The sequence below is a fragment of the Bactrocera oleae genome, chromosome 4 (genome assembly GCF_042242935.1).
Source record: "Bactrocera oleae isolate idBacOlea1 chromosome 4, idBacOlea1, whole genome shotgun sequence".
Classification (NCBI taxonomy): domain Eukaryota; kingdom Metazoa; phylum Arthropoda; class Insecta; order Diptera; family Tephritidae; genus Bactrocera; species Bactrocera oleae.
The window spans coordinates 72,700,233-72,726,596 of NC_091538.1; the positions used below are offsets into that span (position 1 = coordinate 72,700,233).

The 26,364-nt window shown below is 37.7% G+C and overlaps 1 protein-coding gene and 1 long non-coding RNA gene across 7 annotated transcripts in view; both read left to right on the forward strand.

Annotated features, from left to right (window-relative positions):
* The window catches only part of fra (neogenin protein frazzled), a 128,102-nt gene that overhangs the window by 44,976 nt on the left and 56,762 nt on the right, over positions 1-26,364 (forward strand). The gene's annotated exons all lie outside the window — the stretch shown is intronic.
* On the forward strand, positions 17,794-18,389 carry LOC118681770 (uncharacterized). The gene is made up of 2 exons (XR_004977522.2): positions 17,794-18,101; positions 18,232-18,389. It is a non-coding gene; the product is annotated as an uncharacterized lncRNA (long non-coding RNA).

Below are 26,364 nucleotides of genomic sequence, written 5' to 3' on the forward strand. Positions count from 1 at the left end.
CGTAAAAAACATCACATGACTAAAATAATGAAAGTGAAGTGGAAATAGAGATGACCGTAAAAATGTAAACGAGACCGAAGAGAGTGAGCAAGTAAAAGTTATAATGGCACTTGGGAACAAAAAACGTGAAAAAGCGAAATTACAGATGGAGCAAAATACGGAAATGTGGCAAGGCGCGTGAAGGAAGTGAAAAACTTTTGCCAATTATATTAACGCTATGACAACAAAACCAACCTAAAAACAAGACTTACACTTACAACAACACTTACGGTTACAACAAACAAGCATTCATAGTACCAGAATAAATGGTAATTATCATTTCGGCAACAACTACTCTCACCATTATAATTTTAATGGTTCTTTTGTAGCGTGTGTAGCAAACAAAATGTGAATACTTTGGTGGAGGAAGAGTTGATGTTGGCTGCGCTCAGCTTGTTGGCTTGTGCGACCACCAACGAGGTGCTATGGCAACTCTAGTAGGAGTAACTGTTTAGCGCTGTGTTTGTTTGTAAATTTGGTGCAGTTATCTGTTATTTTTTCGCACTTAATGGCAGCTCTGTTGGTGGCGTGGTTATGATTATTAGTCTCAGCTAGGCACCCACACCACGCGTCGGCGTGGCAGACAATGCCGAAAATTCGCTAATGAACATTCCTGTTGTCAGTTTTTGGTTGTTGGACCTTAGCCTCCATCCATCGCCCGTTAATAGACATATTTTTACATATGTATGTATATTATTTTAATTAGCGCTATTACTTTCGTTTTGTGTTTCAGCCGCTTTTTTCCGCCAATTATTCTCAATTTTAGTGAATGGGCGCAATGTGGAATTTTTAAATATTCGGTTTCCAGACAAGATAAAAATATTATATAATGATTTAGAATGATTATTTTCAGTATTATAATATGTATGTATATAATATTCTTAGAATGATCTAGACGTTTTCAGTTTGTGAAAAAAACGATCCTAAAATCCGGTGCGATTTTCTGAATGTAAGGACCAAATATTAATTTCAGATGGACAATAATATAATTTAACATAATTTAGCTTTTACTTTTTAATTGTAAGTCATTACAAGGATCATGGTTTCTTAAAATTTTAAATTTTTTATCCGAAACGGTTTCTATCTTTGAGATAAAGTCCTCTTATTTAGGGAAGGGTAGACGTTTGCTCGTTTCACACACCTAACCTCTGCATAGCTGACAATTTATTCAGGAAAGATCCTTGTATGTTTATTTATGTCCATTATATATAAATATATACAATACATCGTTGCCTCTTTTGTCTCCTGTCAACTAGAAATATAATACTTTTTGAAAGCTTTATTCCCACATATTTACTGATACCGTTTGAAAACTGCTGATAATGGAATGTAGCATTTATTTGTTCCCATTGAATGTCCATAATTACCAGCTGCTCCACGCAGAGGCCACAATTTTCAACCTAAAGCCCATTCCCGCGCTAGATTTACGAGTGCACAAATGCGTTTATGAAGCACACACCCACATATACATACATACATGTACATATTTGCTGAGTTTCCCACCCCGGCAACGGGCTTCGAGGCAGCGAGTGCTGCTTACGTCGTCGAAATCGAAATCAATTTAACTTTTATTTGTTTTCTTTTGATTACACATTTTGCGATAACATCTGGTAACCCAAAGCTCACTCTTAATCTATTGTTTATGTATTTTTGTGTTCGTGCTTTAAATGGCTCATAGCTGAGTATATACTTCGGAACGTGACACAAAATTGAAATGACTTATTTTATTTATTTGTGAGTTTTCGAAAGGGAAATGTACAAAAGGGGAAAGCGCTCCATTTGAATGATTATTATTGTATTTGTTAGGCACAAAGGTTGGCAAAACGTGTAAGAAAAAACTGTCACCAAACATCTCGGTGACGCAAGGTAATAGTAATTTGGTGCACAAGTGTAGGGCCCCATAAATTTTAAGGCGTCTCCTACTTGCTGGTGGCCTTTTATTCGAAGTACTTGGAGATATAATATGCTGCGGGCTTGCCTTTTTTATTATAACCTTTTTCTATGGACAAGAGATGGAGTAATATGAAAGCGTTATCTTGAAATCCACGTCGTTTGGATTGCTGCATTATCAGAATTGAGGAACTTTCCGCTCTCAAACCAAAACAACCATCAACAATCATGATAGTCCTTCAGTGTTACCCCAGAACCCCTTTATATTACCGCAACTCTTTGAAATGTCTAATATGATGTAACTAGAATAAAACATTTATAAGAGTGATGGTAACTCTATCAACGAGTGAAAAGTATTAAGTAAAGGACACTCTGCTCTTCTTCTTTCAGATGATTCCAGAAAATTTAGTTATAGCTTTTATTCACCGCACTCTCCTTATATTATGCTACTATCGGCGACATTAAAAATGAAAATAAAACCTAGCCTTGTACCAACACGGAAGCTTTGTATTGGTTCTGAGCACAAGTAAATAACCAAAAAAGTCATGTTTCCATACTATTGTAGATCCACATTATTTTAATAGCTCTGTAAAAATTCACTAACAAAGCTATTAACTTATTTGCAAGTTTTTTTGCTCGTTGCAACTTGTTGTCGGAATACAATTTAAATAAAATTTTAGTGCAATTTATTATTACACTCATTTGACGGCGTTAATGCGCCTCGACAGTTCGTGTAACCGATTACCCCTTCGTATCTTCACTGTTCACCTGTAAGTTGGGCTGCTTTCCGACCATTCTGGCTTTTCGTTTGCGACATATTCGTCGATATGTCGCACGAATGCAAAATAATCAACAAGTCACTCGTGTGTTTTCGTATTTTTGTGTGTTTGTTTGTCTAAATGTCTGTATTAGTGTCTGTTAATTCAATCAATTCAAATGTAAATTGTCAAGTTAGCGTTCGTTCAAGCGAATCTAGTTGCGATTTTCTATTCGGACTTTTGATTAAAAGCACTTTAGGCGCCACCGAAGTTGTGTAAGTAAGTCTCGTTGTGCGGCTACATGTTGCAGACACATTGTTGAGCGGCGCGGTTCGCAGGCACCGTACCAATGCGCCGCGCTGACAGCTGCAGAGACCGCGACGAGTCTACCGAAATGTGCGCCGCTGAGCGCTTGCGTGGGATGTGCAAAAGTGGAATATTGCGGCTTGCCACATGCCGCCGCATGCGAGAGTGAACACTTTGGTTGTGGTCGCGTTGAATAACGTTAATAGGCTGCTCTTGGTGGCGACCTGCGCGACTGCAACTTAATTCGAGTTATTTGCAAAGTGAATTTGCCGAATTGCACTGTGGTCAGTGCGGCGAGGCGCACAGCTATCAATATTCCGTATGTGCCACTTGTGCAACAATGGCACTTGCAATTTCGGTGCAGCCACACAAACACACACTGACTTCGACTCAATGTGTGTTTGAATGTGTGATGTAATGCATATAAAAGTTCGCACGGCCATCGCGCCGTTCTGCGCTTTTTGGCAACTCTAATAGCAATAACAACAATAGCAACATGAAGCGACAGCTGACAACCGCAACAAGTTGTACAAGCTCACACATGTATGGTAGATATGTGTGTCTTTGTTAATAGACTAGTGTGCGCCAGCAGCTTTGTTGGCATTCTCCAGTTCTCCTCCGCATTTTGGCGCTCATATTTGTGGCAGTTGCACACTTGTTGGTCGTTTAAACATTTAATTAATTGAAAATTTAACAGTTTTTCTATTAAAGTTGTTTTGCTCACATTTTCTGGTTTAATTTGTTTTCGAATTTTCCACCCATGAAACACATGCATAGATACGTTTTAATATCTTCGAGGGCTATGAGAACGAAACCGTTATATTTCTAGTAGCCCACAAGTGTGGGAAAACTGTGTATTCAACGCTTGGGTAGAATTGCGGAATTTTTATCAAAAAATGTTGATCTTATCCGAAATTGGTTGAAGCCGCGGAAAATGGGCGTAACCAATGTGCAACATATGTTGTCATTGCATGTTGCTGCTGCACATGCCTACTGAGCACTGTCTATTTATTCTTCATGTTCGTCTTTTTCTTTGACATTCCAATGAGAAAGCGCTGAGTAATGGAGTTCAGTTCAATAAGTGATTCAATTCTCAGAAATCTGTAGAAATCTGAAAGAAACTAATAATTTTAATTTAAGCTGTAGAATTTATTTTTTTTTTAATATTTTTACAAATATCAAGCTGCAAAGATTAATTGAAAACCGTTTTGACTGTTTCGGCGATAAAAATACTAGATCACACAAAGGCTTATAACTTTGCTTTTCAACAAAAATTTCACTTAGCAGATTTTTTTTACTGCACAACGAGACTCATTGGTTGAACGCTTATGTGATCTTCTTTTTTTCACTTAACCATTATTGATCATATATGAGTTATAACCTAATTGATCGCTACTTAACCGATCACGTTATCATAACCAGATTGATTATGCAAACTTTGCTTGAATGCTCATGGATTGAGTCTACTATTAAGCTCTCTGCTTCTCAAAGCTATCTACTTCTTAACCCGGTTATGCCTGTAAATGGACCGCTAGTGTTCTCTTTTCTGTAATGGCTTATATTTATTTTATAATGCTTAATTAAATTTAAGAATAAATAATTCACAATTCTCTTATTCTTTAACTTCCTGCTAAGTCCTGACTCAATTGCTATGGTTAACTCATACATATGCCGAAGCTTTGAAAGGCAATTCGCATTATTTCATCACTATTCTGCGCAAACTTCTCTACTAACTACATACACACATTACGTAAAGCGGGGAAAATTAGTGGTGTGACGTTTACTACGCCATCTCCGCTTTCACCAATTAACTATTTCCGAACTCCTCAGCACATCTTGGGCTATTTCTACCCGGGAAAACAATCGGAGTAATTTTATGTGCCCATATGGTTTGTTTAGACGTGGCGTCAGTTAGTCGCCAGCTGTTGTTTGTTCACCATTTTAGTAAGTCGTAATTCTCCACGAAGCCGAACCGAAATTTATCGACTTTCTTTCGGTGGTGCTTGGTGAATGCTGAAGTTCCTGCTTTCTCGTTTCCATGTCCCTCTATTTTTTTTTTTTTTGTTCTAGTGTTGCTGAAACAAATTAATTTTCATCTGCAGCAAAGACAGTTTAGTGTCTTCCATTTGGGGTGGACAGTGTTGTGTCGAAAATGAGTGGCGGAAGGAGAAGTGTAATGGATGTGGGAAGAATGTGGCTTGCATTGGAGATTACTAATCTCTCGTGTGTTTGCGTGCAGAGGATGTTGTGTATGCATGTTGTGGCCAAATTACATAAACACATTCAACACCACAAACACACCAACACACTAACACATTCGCATGCTTTCACGCATGTTTGAGGTTAAGTCATTTTCAATGGAAATTAATGTTTTATGATTGTATGCTTGCTTGCCTCCTGGCCTGGTCGGTTTTGCGTGTCTACATGCCTACTCATGGCCAGCACAGACCTGGTTTCGTTGATATCTAATCGCCCTTTCGCTTGCCTCTGCTCTCTCACCATAATTTATATCACTTTTGTAAATGACAAACTCAACGTTGCCATTTTCGTTCTCCGCACTTTGATATTGTGCGAAATTGCACGTCATAAAACTGTTAAAACGAACTATTGAAGCCTTACAGTTCAGCAATCACATGCGATGAATGTTTGAATGGAGTAGGCGTCCAATGCGCACAAATACCTGGGAAGGTAAGAAGGCGACTTACCGTCAGAAATGTTGTTACCGATTTACTCAGCGAAATTGCAGTTTGGATTTCGAACTCATCCCCACTTTTTCTCTCTCATCGAAACCATTGACATGTTTAATGTTCGAATGCGCCTAGATATCTCTATAAACGTCCCTAGTTGCTATTACGTAAATATAGCGTGCCTTGCTGCAAGCTGTGTAGTTGAGGTCACACGCTGAGTATGCGGCTTATTTAATTAAGAGCTCGAGTAAAACGGCGAAAGCGCCAACAGTGAGTTAAAGATAATGGCACAACTTACGAGGAACGACGGATAGGTGCTTATGCAAAATCACACAATTCGAACGAACTTTTTCTTAAGCAAATGCATATCAGATATTTCAAATTTTTTTTATATCGCAAATATATTTTATGATTTCTGAAATTAGTAAGCATGCATCAATATTTTTGTCAAGTTCTTGTATGGAAACTTTTTTGTATTCTAGCTTCGATGCAACCGATCTAAGGGTTTTTATTGTTATGTCTGTCGATATATGGCAACCATAGTTGAATTTTCAACTTCATTACGTTAATCACATAAATTTGATCTCCATACTGTATACATATCACAAACACCTTTTAAACGCCCCAAATATTGATACTAGCATTTCCCAGCACTTTTACTCCCTCACAGTTAGGTTATAATTGCGTTACCTTTTAATCGGCGGCGTTCAAAACACAAACTCATGCAATCGCAATGAGGTTAAGGTATGACGAAATGTGAAACTACTGGGATTGAGACCTAATGGCGGCTGCGCCAATCTGACCTGCCATGCCATCGGTTTGCTAAATGTGTCAAGTAAACTTTTGTGGCGTTATTGGAGTGAAGCAAGCAATTTACGTACCATCAGCAACTTTAACTGCTTCATTTTACACTCTGCCAACCGAAGAGCCGAAAGCGATTCGCTGAGCCGCCTCCTGTTGTGTGCCGTGCCTGTCTGCCTGGCGGTAATGTGACCATAGCTTGCTCGGTTACAAACGCATCGGGCGTATAGGTGAGAAAGTTGTGGGAGAATTAAGTGAACTCACGTAATATACCAGCCCGACAGCAGCAATTAAAAAGGAATTCTTCTCGAGACCAATAATTACACGATGAACCACAGAATGCTCGACATCCAATTCCATTATTTTCACATGCATGCAAGAGCGTGTCGCTGTGTGCGGTTGTGTCGACGAACTGCGACAACATGGAAAAGACAATATGACAACAAGCAAACACGACAGACAAACCATAAAAACCGTTCGATTGCATTTGTGTCACATTACACATGTGGCGCTGGCCCGCAACTGCAATGCAACAGAAACGACAGCAACAACAACAACAAATTTAATAGCTAGTTTAAACGCCTTCGAAGACACAATTCAATTTCTGATCGATCAATATTAATTACTTCACACACAAGTACCCAGTGGAAGACACGCGAAGCCGACGGGAGATGCACTACTTACACACACACACAAATGTATATTTGTAAATATGTAAGCTTTTGCTTGCTTGTTAATGCTCCAGTTCCCCGGAACAATGTGCCCAAATGTCACACAACACTCGGCCTGCATCATAGCCAAGCGGGGCGGGCCTTGCTGCCGTTGAATGACGAACTACATTGCAGTCGAAAGTGCAGAGTGGCTTCAATTTGTTTGCATTCTCCAAGCAGACATCTTCAAATGCTTGCTGCCCTTGTGGCCCCCAAACTCTTGAAATTCATATTTAAAGTAATATTTCGTTGTGCCTTTTGTAGTCGTGTGTGCGCAGCTGCTCCAGACAACGTTGCATGAACCCATCAGCACTACAGTCTCACTACTACTGCTGCTGTTGTTGTTGTCGTCGCCGGTGCGGTTGTCAATGCTTTCGTTAATCTCATTGTTTTATTTTTGTTGTCACTTTTATGGTTGGTGTCGATGGTGATGATGTTGCCAGTGTGCCTGCCACAGCTGCTGGTTCGTTGGTGTTGCTGATGATGATAAATCTTTCGAAAGGTGCGTTCTGTGAGTCGGGATCACACTCATTGTTGTCAAGTACTGAAAACAAATGTATGAACGCACTGGAAGTGCCATATTAAGAGGGAAGAGTCCGTTGGAGAGCATGAGTGGACCGAAAGGCTTTCAAATAGAATGCAAACGAGTTACATATGTACATACAAGTATATATGGAAGTAGTAACCACTTTCATGCTATATAAGGCATACATCAGATCTTCCTCTCGAACAAATTGGTGTTTTACGAACCAAAGCTCAGCGTTTTTAATGGTGTGTATAATAAATTCTAATACAAGATGTCGAAGTAGAGAATAACATCTGCGGTTTGGAAATTTTGAAAAAGCGAGCGTGCTCCCACACCCTAAGAGACTGAAAGTATATATTTCACAAACCTCTAAAGCTAAATCGACTAAACTTGCTATGAGCAAGTTTTTTAGCTCCTCCTCATATACTGTTAAAATGAGCAAAATCTGATGATAACCATGCCCACCACTCATATAACGGTGATGTTGAAAACTATTAAAAGTGCTCACTAAATAAACTCCTCAAAAGCATTAAATTTCTTATCCAGCAATTAAATAGCAATTATTGTAAAAATTGTACACAGGGCGTGGCACCGCCCACTTTCAGATGGAAATTTTCCATATGATTCTTTCTCTTAAAACTTTGCAAAAATAGTGTTTTCAGGGTAGACCCAAAAATGGTCGAAATCCAACAAGAAATTTTCAAGCACGCGCATTTGTTATACATATACGATGGCGGATCACCTAAAAGATGATGATTATATCGAGTTAAATAAATCTTTTTAATCAGGTGGCGATTTTCTTGAGAAATCAGCGTGAGCTGAATTTCCGTAAAAATTGCCGTTTCAAATTCATATCACGGAGATTGTGCTTTAATAAGGAAACTGATTCATTTCCGGTTTCTCAAAATGTCGGTTTGAAATTCGGACTGCATACGCAAGTTTTTGTGACACATATAATTCCATCGAAACTACAGCTAACTTCAGAATAGCAAAATGGGATCTTTGCTCCATTGATAATATTGTGAGAATAGAGACTGAAACCATCTTTTGTTATATCGGGACGATAACGAGACAGATTTAAGCATACTGAAGCCTCAACTTCAGACTCCGAGACGTTCAAAAATAGAACATCCATGGATGTCATCCAATTTCTAGAATCTTTTAATTTTCCCGACTGCAGCCATTTAAACATCTTAGATCGACCATTTACGGGAAGCATTTGTCAGCATCTCACGTCGAAATGTCGCTAGCACTTAAGATAATAATATCTCAATGTCAACGTGCGACACACATTTCCCCTCACTACTAAGAGCTGGTTTCCTTCCCTCTTCTATTGTAAAAGTATGTTTAATTGGAAATTTTGAAAAATGCAAAACAGACACATCTAGTTATTTATCTTTATCTAGCAATTGCCGGAGCGATCATGCTACTTACACCGATTTGGCTCTGTAGTAGCAGTTCTCCAGCCATTTAGGGCCATCATCGTCTACATCAATACCGCCACTTCATGCCGTCATTATTGTCATCAATCTGATTGTGTGTACGCGCGTATCTGCCGCCCGTCATTGCTCCCTCATTTGCCTCCAATCAGTGGCATCCTCGCTTCAAATTGCTGTTTCCGTTCGACTTCTGTGCCACATATCCACTTACAGACCTACCTACTTCCACTTATTTGCGGCCTGCTCTTGCATCTTCATCAGCTCCAGTTTGTTGATTTCTTCTTTTGTCTAACTCTCTCTTTTCCTTTTGTGTTTTCGCACTCGCGCAGCACAAGTGGTTCTAGGGCTTCTTGGCTGTGGCAACTGTATTTATGCCTATTACGAGTACTACGAATCATATGAAGTGTGTGCTCAGCTCGCTCGACATGTGTTCGGATCTCGTTCGAGTGGATTGCTAACTGCAAATGTCTATTTCAAGCCTCTATGTGCTTTTATCAGTTTGTCCGTCCGTCCATCTGTCTGTTGTTAGTCTAGTTGGTTCAAGTATATTTCGTCTCAAGTTTATTCCATTCTTTCGTGCTGCTTGTTTGTGTTGCCGTTTAAACAATTTCATTTTTCTCATAGTTGGGAACTCGCTTTTTAGTATGTGCGTCCGTGTATTATGTTTACAATGTTGGCTTGTCAGAACTTTGCTTTAATTAAGTTCATTTTAAATTAAATTAATTAAAGCTTCATGTCTTCGGCGGTTAGTCTTTTCGTTCAATTGTTGTTTGCTCCGCATGTGTGCGTTCGTGTAAGTTTGTGTGTAGCCGACAGTTTGGATTGAACTTAATTTGAGACAATTAAGATTTCAAGATAATAAACAGTCACTTAAGTATTTAAAATGGGCTGAGTGAGTTCGTAAAATTCAAAAGTACGATTTCAGAGGTAATCCAATGTTCGTATTTCAAATTTTAAAATCGGGGAATTTAAAGTGCATTAAAAAAGTAGAAAGTTCTTTTCTGAAAACCATTGTCCAAATCGAAAAGAAAATATTGAATTACTCAAGGCTCGAGTTACCAATATTTGCATGATACGCCTTCTAATGTTGCACTTAAGATACAACGCTACTCAAATTAGGGTTTCAAGCACAATATACTTTTTTTTGTTTCAACCATTTCGAAAGTAGAACCATACTTAAAAATAGGCAAATATGTAATCTTATCCGAAAACACATCTACAAATGTATACAACAATTTCCACAAGCCGAACTATCAGTTCTGCGTACAATGTCCCAACAATTCAGCCAAAACGGTCGGCACGTGTTCACGCATTTGTTTTCATCGAATTTTCTCGTGATTATCTACGCATCCTACGAAGAGCTGTAAACACTCACTTATTGATCTTCCTACCACCGGGTGCATAGTCTTTAATACGAAAGGATGCACTGCCACTAAATAGTACTATGTGTTGTGCGTGGGGATGCTTTCGAAATCACTTGCGCACTATTTGAGATTCCCAAAACGGCGATTTTTCTATTTTATCAGCGATTTTCCAGCTAAAGTGCAAGAAAGGTTCATATTTCCTAATATTCACTTGTTCACCCTCAATTCTCCATATATAATATATATACAAGTATAAGTGTAACTACACATATATGTATGTCACTCTCCTTTGCTCACTCCACCGATGCAGGGTTGTAAGTAAACGAATTGTGTACTCCCAGGAGATGAAGCATAGATACAATTACACTTAGGCATATGCGATGGTTTCTACAGGGTTGCGCAAATTTCTACGGGCCTCTTTGTACAAATAATGCCAGCTGGCCGATCGAGCACGTGGTTCGGAGGTTGTGGCACAGCGGTTGGCTGATGTGTAGCTTATGTGTCACATTTGTTTAAAGGTTGTTTGCCTTTGGGTTAAATAGCTGATTTGTTAGCAGTTATTGTACTACTTCTGGCATATATATTTCTTCTTGATGGTTTTTTGATGTCTAAAATATAATTTCACCGATAATAATAGATCCGGGAAATCGATCTCAGCAAATCACCATTTACAATGAGCGCTTCCGTAAACTGTGCAAGAAGTTCATGGATAAAGTTCGCTCCCATCAATGCAAAATAAAAATGTATAAACCTTACGGTATTCCCGCCCCACGATCGACTGTTTGATGTTTGCAGGAATGTTACTAAAGAAAAAACTCGATTTTAAACTCTTTTCATCTTTGAATTTTTCAGTATTTTGTGGACTTGGTCAGAATAGCTTAACTGGAAATAAGTATAACACATTGATTTGTAATTGAGTTTGACTTATCCTCAGGTAACCTGATTTTTCATGGGTGAAAGAGATTTTATATAATTTATATATATCTAATGAAAGTAAAGATGTAATCTATAAGACCTACAAACTTGAGTGCTGGAAACCATATTATATTCAATCTTCTACAACTACTTTACAGTTGGCTTTATAAATCTAGGGCTATAAATACAATGGGGCGAAAGGTATTTGCCAAAATCTAATTGAAAGTTCCAGGATAAGTTCAACGAGAATATTTGAACCTGAAGCAAATTAGTAGTCTTAAAAAGAAAACTTCGTGCGAAATTATTATTGATTTTTCATCGAAATACGTCTTCTTCTGGATGTTACAAACTTCTTAGCAAACCTAATATACCCTGTTCAGGGTATAAAATATTCACTACACTCATCTAAGAGTCATTGAACTGCTTTAGAAATTACAATTGCCACTGCATAATACAATAATATCATAACTATTACTCAGTTAAATAACAATAACGTTTTAGTCTATTTGTGCAGAGCATTGCTGAAGTGCCTTCAGTGGCTGCCGTTCGCGTGGCACGTTCCGCCACGCATTGGCGCTACGCCAAATGAAACTGAATATATTTTATACACTTAAGTGATCATAATTTTCGAAGTCGCTGAATTTCAATTGTCGATTTCACACTGATGGCTGGCTGGCTGGCAGACTGGCCGTTGACCACCCGCATTTCGTTGCAACGCCCAAGCAGCGCCGACGATCGCACGGCCTTTGCGCTGTTACGTCTGGGCACGACGCATCATAAAACCGACGACGGCAATAATTCCTATAAAAATTAATTAAAAATTCCATTTAGAGCATAAACAATAAATAAATAGCCATGAATAAAATGCTGAACTTGGTGAGAGAGGCGGCGCACGACTAGCGTGTGTGTGCTATTTATGTATGCGATTGTATGTGTTTGCGTCCAGGCGAACGTCTGCTGCATAGCGTAATAGAAATTTAAATTCAAACTTCGAATTGCATTGGGCGTCAGCATTTCAGAAGCGTTTTACCCTGAAATCCAGACTATTGCTGGAACGAACGTGAGTGCCGTCGCAGACACACATAAGTACATATCGTCATGTGTGCATTCATTAGAGGTGACTCTTGGCCTGGGGACGCTTTCACATCATCGCCAACACACCATCCGTGTGTGAAAAGTGTCTGTGTGCGTGTGCTTCCTGCATTTGTTTTCGATAAATCATAAATCGCTGCTGGCTTTGCGGTGTTGTCTTGACATCTCGCCACTGCTCTCAGCTCCTCCTCACAGCCACTCAGTCATGTCGTGAACAATGCGCAATGTATTTTGCTCACACCAGCATATGTCACACACCCACAGGCGCAATATTTACGCTTGTATGTGTGTGATTTTTGAAATTCGACCGCCTTCTATGAGTGCCGACGAATATATGCAACCATTGCGCTAAAGTGTATTGGCCCCCTTTCGAATTGCATTCGGTCCAAGTGCTTTGTATTTGAAGAGTCGCTCGTTACGTATGACTGTGCAAATAGAACACTTCTAGCACAGTTCAAATTCTTTAAAGCCATTTTGGAAATTCACATCTATTGCCAACATATTTCAAAAATATGTGTGTTCAGTTGTCAAAAGTTTCTGCAATCATCTTTTACGATGTGCTTGTGAAATTAAATCACCATACCTACATTCTTACGCACATTCGTTGAATTCTCTTGCCCAGTATACTGAAGTACGAAGGGACTTCTCCGTGCCCGGGTAAAACACTTCGAGTGTCGTTAATGTTCTTCCTTTGTTTTGGATAATTATTTTTACTTTTTGTATGCTTGATTGCCAATTGGAGTGTGCCTCCATGCCGTTGCTAAGGGTTGCGGTATTCTGAAGTGAACGCGACTAAATCAACATAAAATATGATCCTATTTGTTTATGTTATAAAAGATTTCTACGTGTGTGTGAGTAGCTTTCCGACTTTATAGGGGTTTATAGCTGAATTAAAATAGTAAAGAAATTTATTTTATATATGGTTGTTCTATAAATTAATAACAAATTTTGAATTATGCACTTTATAAATTCGGTTTTCATGCGTCTTTACGTTGGCTCTTGCCGTGGGTGCAACTTGAAGAAAGTGTGACACTCTCGTTATTAAATGAATTTGTTGTTATTTGATTGAAGTTATTCGAGCTTAGAATTTAATTTTCAAATATATAATTTAAGTTGTTACGCATTTCCACAGTTTTTTTTTTAATTAAAAAACTCAATTCAAACACTGGTATCAGCTGATTATATTCCCATCTGTTCAAATTTGTTTCGGACTGACTAAATACATTTTCACGTATTTTAATGCAAATCCTTATTATCGTCTTCAAAATAGGCTCTTGAGCCAACGCTTAGTCCAATTTTCCTACACTTGTAATAAGCCTCGGCTGCGATGGGCTTCAGTGCTTTCAGCGAATCTTGTAATGTGCAACTTCTACTCGACGTCGTTTTTTATCAAAAGATTCAGGTCTTTTGGTACGAATCTACCTTTGACACGTTTCGTATCCAAAATGTGTAGAGTCGATCCATTAGAGATGTTGAGATCCTCTGCTGTTGGAAACGCAAAATGTCAAGCAACTTGTGTATTCGCATAAATCACCAGACAAACTTTTTGCGTCGTAAACAAACAGCTGCTAAACACACACTAATTGACATCGAACCGCACACGAACATAAAAAAAAAGTTGTACCAATCTAGCAAAAAATATTTATCGAAATCCGATTAGATGGTAATGCTGGAAACAGTCACCGACGTTCCGCCCTGCCGTACTTACCGCCCATATCAAACATAATTTTTTAAAAGTTATGCCCGCAAAAAGCCGTTGTTTTCTTTTGTTTTAATTTCAACAATGTTGCCATTACTCAATTTGTATACATGATGTTGCACACATTTAATATTTTAGTTATAATTTTTCACAATGTATAAGCTCAAAACTAAAATCCAACTAATAAAAATAGGCAACCTATTTATAAATAAACGTATTCGACTGTGATTTTGTGTTAGTTTAAGAATATTTCAAAAATGTTCAAATATATTTTTTAATTACTACAAAATATCAAGACTGGCAACCCTGCCTTACAAAAGAGCAATCAGCTGACTCGTTTCTACGATAAAAATCCAATCTTCGCGATTTTATACCGTACGGTTTGTTGAAGCGGTGGTGAGTTCTCATTTACATTGCGCTCTCATAAGATAGATCGTATCAGCTGATTCGGTCTACGGTTTTGCGTCGGCGACTGTTTTCAGCATTATGCATTATAAGTGTCTAAATCATTGTACCAGCTCGAATTAGCGTCACCTTAAATATCTTGAAGTATAAACTAATCTTGTTAACCGTTTATTTTAGAGCGTTTCAAAATAAATAAATCAATAAAATAAGAACAATGCATGTTTAACTGTGAAGTCTTCATAAATAACGTTAAACCATTTAGTCTACAAATAAATTTTCTCATAAAAGCTCATATATATTATCCAAAGTATATTCACTAAAAATTATTTTAATTATGTTCTATTGAGCTCTGTGAGTTACCCTGTAAATGGCGGAATAAATGAATAGTCTTATTATTAAACATTTTGATATTTTACACGATTTATTAAAGCATTTTTGAATGCTATTACCATGAACATAAATTCTGAAAATGTTTAATGTCTGCCGAAAATAGAAAGACCCTTCACATGATTTTAATTACAAAAATAATTAACTCATTAGATTGTCATATGCTTTGTAAAGTTTTAATCGCAGCAGCACTTTGCTATCAGCTGCAGCATACAAATTTCACAGCTACAACAATTTAATAGCAACAAACTGCTCGCGAGGAACGCAACCGAGGACACTTGGAAGAGATAAACACAATTATTTAACCCACCAAAAGGAAACATGCACAAACATCCTCACACACAAAAGGGAGACAGAACGCAATAAATTCTCTAAAGTGGAATGCGAGTGCCTAATTCCGACTGCGAGGCCCTCAATAGAGGCTGCGTGCGCCACTTTTGAATATTTTTAACGATGCCAACAAAACTGAATTGTAATGGCATTCCCCGCTTTATGATTCAGTCATAAAAACAGTGGCAAGGCAGCCGAAAATGTGACGAAATAAACAAGAAAACATGACATCATGCAGAGATATTATGAATTGCTTGTTTTCAGCTACAAAAAATATATAAATAAATAAAAGTGAAACTGAAAGAATCTAATTTCCTGCTCGTTTGCTTCTGATGTCATTTATATTTGTCTGCTGTATCTCTTAGCGTGCTACAAATAGTTTAATGTTTCCGTTTCGGCATAACGATTCCAAAAGTTATACGAATATCTATCTTCCAGAACTACCTGACCTCAGCTACCAGTCAAGGTGTAAGCTGCGTCTTCTACCTCAATTACCAGCAAGCATCTGCCACATTTGTTCGAGAGTCATTCGCTGGCTCGCTGAGTACTCAGTCCTTTCCCTATTAACAAAATCAACTGTCGGTGCATTGAACTGCATCTGCTACAAATGTGCTGCCGCCTTCGATCGCTGAGCACACTTAGTTATTTTCCACATTGCGTAACCAGCGGTCCGACATGCTGTAATTTATTGTTGCTCAAACACATTTGCCACTTTTCCCATTTCAAAAATTCCACACACACACACACATAATATTGCATCCTTGAAGAGCATAATACACATAAATTTCTCACTACGCGTTGGCAAACTGAACCCTTCTCGTCCTTATGTGTGTGCACCGTGCACAGCATACTGTGAAGTGGCCAGTGGCTTGTTCCGAGGGACAAGTGTTTGTTTTTGTTTGTCTGCTATGCTGAAGTGTTTAAACCGAGTCTTAGTCTTGGTTTTCTTACACTTCTAGCATGCCTTTGCCTTACTAGCCGCAACTTCAGAGCTCTTCGCCTTCGCCTCCCGCTGCTGTTGGGTCCATCTGCCAAAACTTTTGTGTTTTAATAAAAATTTAAGTAAACCAGAACTGTGTTCAAGCATCTTATGCGCCGGCCACACACCTGCTTGACTGTTCCGGCTCTCTGCATCTCATCTTCACTTCGCCCCAGGCGCTTGCTAAACATTCTGACACTTTGCTGCCTTTTTGCTTGCAAATGATTTTCCACTTTTCTGCAATTTTCTGCTAGTTTGGCTCTCTTGTTTTAAACATCCATGTGCATACTTGTGTGCGTATTGTTATTGTTGTTTTTACTGAATTTGTGCGTAAATATTTCTGCAGCAGCTTTGAGTTTCTTTATATTCTACGCTACATTTCGCTCGACTCTCCCCTCAGCATACTCTGGCGTCGCACGCTTGGCTTTTCTCTGACCAGTCGAGTAAATACAAAATTTTCAACAGTTTTCTTTCCTGTGTAGGTGTCGTTTTCCTGCTCGTCTATTGCTCGGACAGTTCCGTCGAACTGCCACACAAACAGTGGCTATGAAATGCAGGAACGCATGCAGGGAATGGCTAAATGAACATTTTCCTGTCTGCTAACTTTTAAATGTAGAATTTTTTGCGGTTGACTTGTAAAGTGAAAGATTTTTTATAATTCTGAACTCAATACTTCTGCTTGAAACTGTTCGTGAATTTGCTATGTGAAAATTAGTTTTAAAAACTAAGGTTAAACTAGTAAAATAAAAAGCGTATGGCTTCTTCAAAAAATATTTTCCATCTGTTATAGTACAGATGATATAAAGCACTAATATCCGAAACATTTGCGAAGCAATAGCTTATTTTGTCATTTTCATTTTTCAAAAAAATTAGCTAAGCACACGGATTTATTATTCCAAAAATTCGAAAAAATTTACCCAGTTAATTAAGATGAATTCGGTGGCTTTCATATAATTATGCAAATTTAATTCTCACTGAAATCTCTATGCAAAGTTACAGGCAATCACTGAAGCGATCGTAATCCATTTCTATCAATCGGTGAGCTGTTAGAGGGTTCATAGACCGCATTTCGGATGGTCGCTTCTTTATTCTGCTTAAAATAAAATTTGTTTCTCACATCGGTCCATCGTCTTTGGTGCCATTACATTTAACACATCGGAATAATCAGTTGTCTTTCCTCTCTCCTTCAGTTGAGCTCCGCTTTGGCGCACGTTGCATTTCTATAAAGTATGATTTTGTGTTTCTCAAAAGTTCCCGGGCTGCTTTCTGACTAGCAAACAAATATCACGTAGACTCTAGCTCCTTATACATATTGATGTATATTCGAAATGTGTTTTTTTTTTAGTTTGAACTCTCTTCATTCATTCAGTTGCAATAAATTCCATTCAAGTTGGCAACACTTGATTGTGCTTTGACAACTGTTAATTTCTGTTTGTCCATTGCCGAAGCCGTTAATAAATGTGTGATTTGTCATTGTTGTTGTTGTTTTACATGTATAAATATCTGCAATTGTCGGCATCGCATGTCAATGGAAATCATAAAGAATATGACAGCCAAAGCAATAGAAAATCGCAAACAAATAATTCGAATGCGAATGCGGCACACTTGGCTATTTGTCTATTTGCCGTCTGTCGGTTGGCTTCGTTCGTGTACTTCAATTTTTTATTAGCAATTGATTGAATGTACAACATGTGCTGTTCTACACATGAAGTCACCATTCGGCATACAGCTGCAGCCACTGTAATACAGTCGATTTAGCCAAGCGAGAAAGAAGGTATGTAAATGAAAATTTTACTAGGAAATATGTGGTACGAATTTTTTATTGATAATTTGTACTTCTTTGTCATTTTTACACTCTATTCTTCTCTTACACTCCTGCTTCAATTGCATACTTATGGAAAAAGTTATGGAATGGACCAGGTAAATGTGAAAATAGAGTAAATATAAAATTGGTGATCCTATAAATATGTCCAAAACTACGAGTATATCTGTACATACGTATTTGTCATGTGTTCATTATCATTGAGAATGACAATTCGATTCGATGAATGACAGTATATTAGCAATTCGCGTGTATTGTGCCACAGCAACAACAACAATATGCGGTTAATTTGACGCGGCTTTCGTGGCAGGTGGCGTGACTATCTATTTCATAGAAACAGTTCGAAACTTCCTACCGTCAAATCGCATGTCGATTTTCATGTCGATTTATTCATTTCCTGTGAGGAAGTTGAGTGTGCAACCCGAGGAAGTGGTGTTAGCTTTTAAGAATGATTATTCTCTCTTAAATTAGCAATATTGAGTATTTTATTAGCTAATTTTTCTAAAAATTTGTGCTAAATAATTACAAAATAATATAATTGTTTTTTTTTTTTTATTCTGTGAAGATCTGCGAATTTTATTCTTAGTTTTTATTGCCGTTGCTTGCCACAAATGGTGTCGTAATGACAACAACCAATTTCTTCATTAACCGAGCAAGCAATTGTTTTGCTTCAAATTGTCGGAATTGGCAAGTTTTTTTCTTATTGTTGGTTAGCAGTCGCCGAACTCTCAGCCGCGTTGCCTTTATTGGCGTTGCTGGCGGCGCGTTGTGGCATGTGGAATGTGGCAAGCTGCGGCGCATCTCTACGCGCTGTGTGGTATGTTTATTGCCGACGTTCCTTGCAATTTTGTTGCATGCCACTCGTGTGACATGACGGCGACCGAGTTGGCGATGCTATGTTGCTGCAGCATTTTAGCGGTTTTACCGAATAAGCAGCGGTCACACATGTGCCGTTGTGTGAGTGCGTGCCACTTGCACTTAAAAGTTCGTTATATAGTTTTTTATGTCACCGTGGAATTTTGTCACTAACTCAATGCGGCATTTCTGCAGCATTTTATGCATTTTGCACTAGCTGCATGAAAATTGTGCGTATTTTTACCATTGGCTGGGAAAATTTGATAATACCACATGGAATGGATAATTTTTTGAAAATAACGCAAATAAGTTTATATTCTAAAAAATTTTTACGTTTACAACCTTATCCAAGCTCAAATGGGTTATTGACTTCTAACGCGTATTTTTTCGAGAAGCAAATAGGTCGTTCGTTTTCAGCTATTGCATAGCTTTTATCGCGGGCCTTGAGCGAACCAAAAAATTTCGTAACAGAAATCAACCTAACGCGATCACAAATGTTTGCATACTTTTAGGCGTATTTTCGCATATCGCAAGCGGAACCAATCAATTGAAGAGACAGCAGGGTAATTCAAAAATAATAATATTTAAGATACAAATTTTTTATTGGCAAATAAAAATATGGAATTTAATTAATAAAAAAAAAAATGATTCAATATTTGGATTACCTTTTGGAACAGTATCTCGTTTGAACAATACAATTGAAATTATGTATTTCAATCGGATTATCAATGGTAATACATTTACACTTATCTTTGCTGGCGATTTCAACATGATCAGCAAGAATCCACAACTAAATATAGGAGCACCATTGACGCGGTATTTTCCAGATATTTAAAAACTTGTTTCTTATCTCAGTTACCATAAGCCTATAGTTTCAATGATAAAAACTCCTGAATAACCTACATGTATTGTATAGATAATAAACATAATTTTAACAATATTAACTTCTCATTTATTCAATAAAAGAAAACAATTTGTTTTCTTATCGCTCACCCCGCTCAAAAAGTGTAACTTAAATTAATATCAAAGAAAAAAAAAATACTGCAAAAAAAATAAATAATTATAATTGCATAAGTTGAAAAAACAAGAGTGCCACACGTATTTTTTTTATTATTATTATTATTATTTTCTTAAAAAATGTGGCTACCTGGAAAAAAGGTTAAATCTGATACCAAAGAAACCAAGAGATATCCAATGGCAAAAAAAAACAAACCTTTAAGGTCTTAGGAAGATATTGGATTAAAATAGAATCTTGTGTTGATCTTATACTATATATAAAAAAAATCGGTTTAATTGGAGAAAAATTAAAGTAAAATGTTTTAGTGATATCATTTTTGCAAATTTACAAAACTGTTATTTTCTCAAAATACGAAACAATTAAATAATTTAAAAAATAATAATTTTGTATACATACATACACCTTAACATATATAAATAAAATAAAATTAACGATGTTAAACAACAGTGTATTGTGTGCATATAAAAACTAACAACTGGGAACGGTATAAAGGAGATATGCGAGAGTAACCCTCAAAATGTGCACTTTATTGTTGTAATCTGCTGTCAAAAATAACATGTACAGAATACCCGAATCATATCGGTGGTGAAAATTTTGAATATTAAATGCTAACACGGGTAGTTCTCCCACGCACCCCATTCGCCTACGCAATGTGATATGTAGGGCAAAAACATTACTGCGAAATCAAGATCATAAAAGGTAGAAGGGATACCGTACGCGTGGCAGCTGTCATTTGCTCGAAATTTGACACACTTTCGACAGGCATACATTTTACTGAATTTCCATAGATTGCAAACTACACTGACCTCGCGCAATGCAAATAAAATTCGATTAGAACTCGCCGATATCGCTTTTACATCGAGGTGAAACGCAAACCACGTTACAGCTTGTGCAAATGCTACCGGCTGGACGTTGCTTGCTCAAGGGGACGGGAAACGAGCGCAAACGAAGTAATTCGTTCAAAGCATCTGCGCCTTGCAGCGGTAGAAGTGCATTTCCGAAATTATAGAAATTGAGGGCGGTTTATTAGTTGATGTGGCCATTTCGTTATAAATGCTTGAAAGTGCGTTGCTGCTTTGAGTAATTAAGTTTCATAACTTCCACGCTAATAAAGAAAACGTTTGCGTAAATGACGAACATTTTCTATTATTTTTGTTTAAGGTTTTACCCTAGATATAATATAAAATGTGTCACGTACGTACAAGGGTATAGAGTTTATCTCTCGTTTTATAATAAACCGACTACTGCAATACCTTTTTAACCTTTCCTACGCAAAACTTGTCGTATACTATTCATGCTACAATTTCGTAACGATTTTAATAAATTGAAGTAAATTTATAGACTAACGGCTAATAATTAAACATGTAAATCAATTACTGTGTATTGGCACTGTAAGTACCTCGAGGGTAATGTCGAAGATAATTAAACCATATAATCGCTTGAGAAACTTTATAACATACACTTTTTTTTGTTTTTTGTAAATCTGAGTCCCAGAAGGCGCAGTTTGCGTCGACTGTGTTTATAGATGATATGGGTAATAATGGTTGGTTGAAGCGATAACTTTTCAGTGTTTTCCGGAAGAGATATGACCGTTAGAATTTTAAATAAACTTCTTCACCGACTAAAATACCTTGACCGTGGCATTAATACCAAGAGGCATTTGCAATTGACTTTGTATTTTCGCTCGGCACAAATTGAACTGAACTACTTGCAATATTGTTCTAGCAAAAATGGACTAATATATTCTGATATTTTTGCTTTGTGAACTTCACTCTTACCGTATTTTCCCCTGCTTTGCACAATCTAATGCACGATTGCTAATCGAGTCGAATTGATTCGTCACGCATTGCAAATTAAATTGCTTTTTGAGGCATTTTCATTGCTGTTATCGCAAAAACGCGCTTGTGAATGAATGTTGCACGCAGTGGCGCAAGGCGTTGCACTCGGCCGACACATCCGAAAACAAATACCACGCGTACCTATTTGGCATGCGCGGTGTATTATTGCTTCTGAAAAATTAATATCGGCGAATAATTTGTAATAAATCAAATTGTACTCTCCGAACCACAGCAGTAGACATGGTGCTGTGCTAGGAGATGCTGTCAGACCAAATGCTCGTCGAACGAACCGATTTGAGTGGCGCATTGGCTGCCAGTGGGACGCGCGCTCATACGAAATTCGTCGTGTGTTTGTGACATTTTGATGCTGATTTATCGGCGTCCACATCGCTTGACACCACACGCTCACACGCTGCGGCTCGCTATTGCCACTCGCAGGTTCCAACTGCTTGGCAAGTGCCACGGACCCACTTCGTGTGCTTGTGAATGTGGTTTCTGCGATCAAAGAATCCGATCTCAAGCCGTGTTCGCCTCTGCGAGTCGTTTTAATTAAATTACTTTGGATAAAACCCTGTTACCGTTGTTGTTTTTGCCGTCTTCGGTGCTGCACAACTGCAACTGATTAACTCGCTGCGGGCCAAAGTGAAGTTGTAGAAATCGTCATTAAGTCGCTTTAATCTCCACATCCATTTGTTCATACAAATATGTACATACTTGTGTGTATGTATGCGTGTGCGAGTGGGGTATTTATATCTGTTTGCATTTGGGTATCGCGGTGGCAATCTGTGCACTCTCGCCGTAATTATTTGGCGCCATGTGACACCTTAAAGTCGATTCCAATTTGTGCAACGCACGCTTGACAGCTGACGACTGTCGTCCGGTTTCGGTCGCTGGCTATCGGCTGCTGTAGTTACATTACATGCGATCGCTGTTGTAATTATATCGATATTTATTCGATTTACCTTTCGTTTTACAAATTATTATGCTTTTAAGCACTTATATATGCATGTTGAGCATATGCCCTGTAGGGCAATTCACTCGTTCACAGGAAACCAATTCGTAAGGTAGAAATGTGGAAGTAAGCAAATTTTTCGTTTTTTGTTTATATTTATTGGGTAAGTATGATTCGACTTTGTTGGAGAGGTCATCAAAATATGGAGGATCCAAATTCCAAAGCCTAAACATATAGCGAATATTGTCAATGTCCATTACTCTCTTAAAAACAACTCTTGCACGAATGCTATGTCGATGAATTTTTCCGATAGAGCATGCTCGTTTACCCGTACAATTATTTGTGGCAAATCTCTCAGGTCTCTGACGAATGACTAATGATCATGTTTCTTGTAATCGACTACTGTACATTTCTGTAATTAAATTAAATGAATGCTTGGACACCAAATGTCACACATGTGTATGTACGTAAACGTATACGTTTTGCTATGCAAATAGCCGGCAAATTTTCAAAAACGCTTGCTGTAACATTTGCATTAAAACGCCACACCTCGCCGCCTAGTAATCACATTCTTGCTCGTCGTTTTGTTTCAATTTCATTACCTCACATTCTGTGGCGGCTTCTTTCGTTCTGCCTTAATTCGTACGTCATGCAACAATTACATTTTCCACTGCAATTTGATCTACGCCTCCATCATGCAAATATCGCATTGAATTCAAATTTTGTTAATTGCGCACGCGCCCATTTCTATAAATGTAATTACTTGTGCATTCCTTTACTCGTAATGGAATTAAAGGTTTCCTTACCGTTACCAGAGCTTGAATTTAATTTTAATGCAGAAAAAAATGTTTCTACTGATTGCGTTGTTGGAATGATCATTTCCATACGTTCCCTATCATCTTGAATGCAGAAACTGTTTATTAGAAGCATAAACACGTTGTGTCAGTTTTAGGACATTACAGTTGCCTTGTAAGCGAGCGGAGAGAGAATATTCGCCAATTTTTTCCAAACAAAGAACAGGAGAGGTTTTAAGCAAAATTGTAGCCTACTTTTTGGCATAATTTAGCGATGACAGGTACCCAATTTAGTAATATGGTCAAAAAATCTACATTACTTGCCAGAACTTGTAGTAAAGGTTGTCAATAATTATATATTTTCTAGGAGTATACCTTTTTCTATAATTTTGCATGAAAAACTTGCAAGAATTGCAAAAAGAATCATACAATTCCTTACATCATAAATACTCTTTGTATTGAAATTAAAATTTGAGTTCAAATATCCTTCGTATTGAACCAGAACAAAGCTCACTTACGCTTGTTAAACTTTTCCACCAGTGTGATTGGTAAAACAATTGAGAAATAGTTGCCGTCAGAAATCAATCCTCTGTTCGTCTAGTTACAAATGCAGACTTGCTCAAAAGTCTTGCGAAATCAAACTTCTTTATTACCTGGCACTCAGTCGGCGATTGAAACGACACAAAACGAGCACATACAGTTGTAAAATATATTAGATTACAAAGCCGTTTCCTAACGTCATCCGAAGAATGCCACACCAATCGTCGCCACCGCGTGTAACTTCTAACTCCGTGCGACTAGTGACTGCGTCTACAACGTTTCCATTGCTCTCGAAGAGTGCCCTCTCAATAAGTGCTTGCAGGCCATGGTCTTAAGACATGTCTCTGCTGTCAACTTAACTGTCAACTCCTTGTGCCACTTGTGCAACATACAAAAATACTACAGTTCACCCTTTGCCGATAAAAGCAAGGTGGTGCACTTGCCGGCTTTCGTGCACTTGAGTTCCAAAAAGTCCGCGCCGCACTCCATTCACAGCTGAGGGTGACAGTCCTACGTCGGCAGCACCCTCGCCGCATTCTCCATGACGCGTGACACACAATGGCTTTAAGTTTGGTGCTCAACTGTTCGCAGCACTTGCAATGCGACAAGGCTTTTTTCCATCGTATATGTGACATTACCCCGCCCCCCGTTCTGCACGCCTGCCAAGCGCTTTGAGCTCCACATAAGCCGAGTTAAAACTACTTTATTGGCAAGCAATAGTTTTCTGGCTTTTGAAATTCTAACAAAAAGCTCGTATTGTTCCGTTGGCATCGGCAGAAGGCGGCGGGTGAGTTCTCAAGGAAGTCATTGTATGCTTGTTTTGTAATTTAATGGAGTGCGTAGGAAAGGCGTCTGTTTTGCTCGGCTTGCAGGTTGTTTATTTTATAAATTCTATTGTTACAAAAGTTGCGAATGATTTCTCGCTTTAATTAAATTTTCTTTTGTGTTTCACTTTTTGTTCTTGGGTTTTCGGTTCATTGGCGTTGACGCTGCGCTTCATTGAAGCGATTCGGTTAAACCCTTCAATTTTAATTCACTAACTTGACTTTTCCCTTTTGTTTTATCGTTTAAAGACTTTTGACACATTTCGATAAACTATCTGGAAGATTGACAATGGTCTGCACATTGGTGTTGTTACGGTTTTGTGCTATGAAGTGAATATGCATGTAGCCAGTTAATCGGTGTGTTGTTATATTTGATGCGTCAAAAGTGCCAGCTTTTTACATAGATAATGATGTCTTCAGCTAATTTAGATAAGTATATACAATATTTTAGATATTGAGCGCGCCGTTCAAAGTCTTCACAATAAAGTCCATAAATATCGAGGCAGTTGATATGCCCATCTGTGTGGTATGCTTTTAAGTGTGTCATTACTTATCTGAACGCATTTTGCACTGAGTATGAAGATACCGAGTACTGCAGTTACAGTGTCGTTAAGAATAGTAAGACTGAATTTTTTTTTTTCAAATATTACATATTTATTATTTTAAACTTTAAATTCGGAAGTGATATGACTGTTTCGCTATATCTAAATCAAAGAATATTTCAATTTTAGATTTGTGTTTTTTTAAGTAGCGGCTATAGTTTATTTTCTCGAACTCTTTTATAGCTTTGCCTCAAAAAGTCCCAATGATTGTTTCTTGATAAGGAATGTGGAAAATATATATTATTCAAAACCAAAAATAGAGAGAAATTGTCAAGAAAATGTTTGAAGGAAAACATTAATATATTTTTGTGTTAATTATGTCATTGCCCTATGTGACATCTCTTGTCAAAACAGTGACTATCAAAAAATTACTATTTCAAACGGCGTTACGACACTAATTTCAACGGGAACTGTTTAATGCTCTTATATATGTATGCATATGTATATATAATATTATGATTTTTGATTCTCATTATTTTTTTATCGCTTTGCTTTTGCATTTATGCATGAAAACCATTTCTACAACACAACTGTTTCTAATGCTCCAATAAATACCGTACTTTCGGCCGTTATTGCCGGTCAGTTGTTGTGTAAATTTTTATAGATTGTTTTTCCCCCTCAGTAGGAATAACTTTACATATGTCTGTATTTGCCATAAACACAACAATAAACTCAGCAGGGTGCCTATAAAGAACTCCCGCCGTGAAGTTGGGCGTAGTGGAGTAGCTGCCACAAAATTATATTATATTTAACAGTTAAAATCTTATAAAAAATATATAAAATTCACATGTA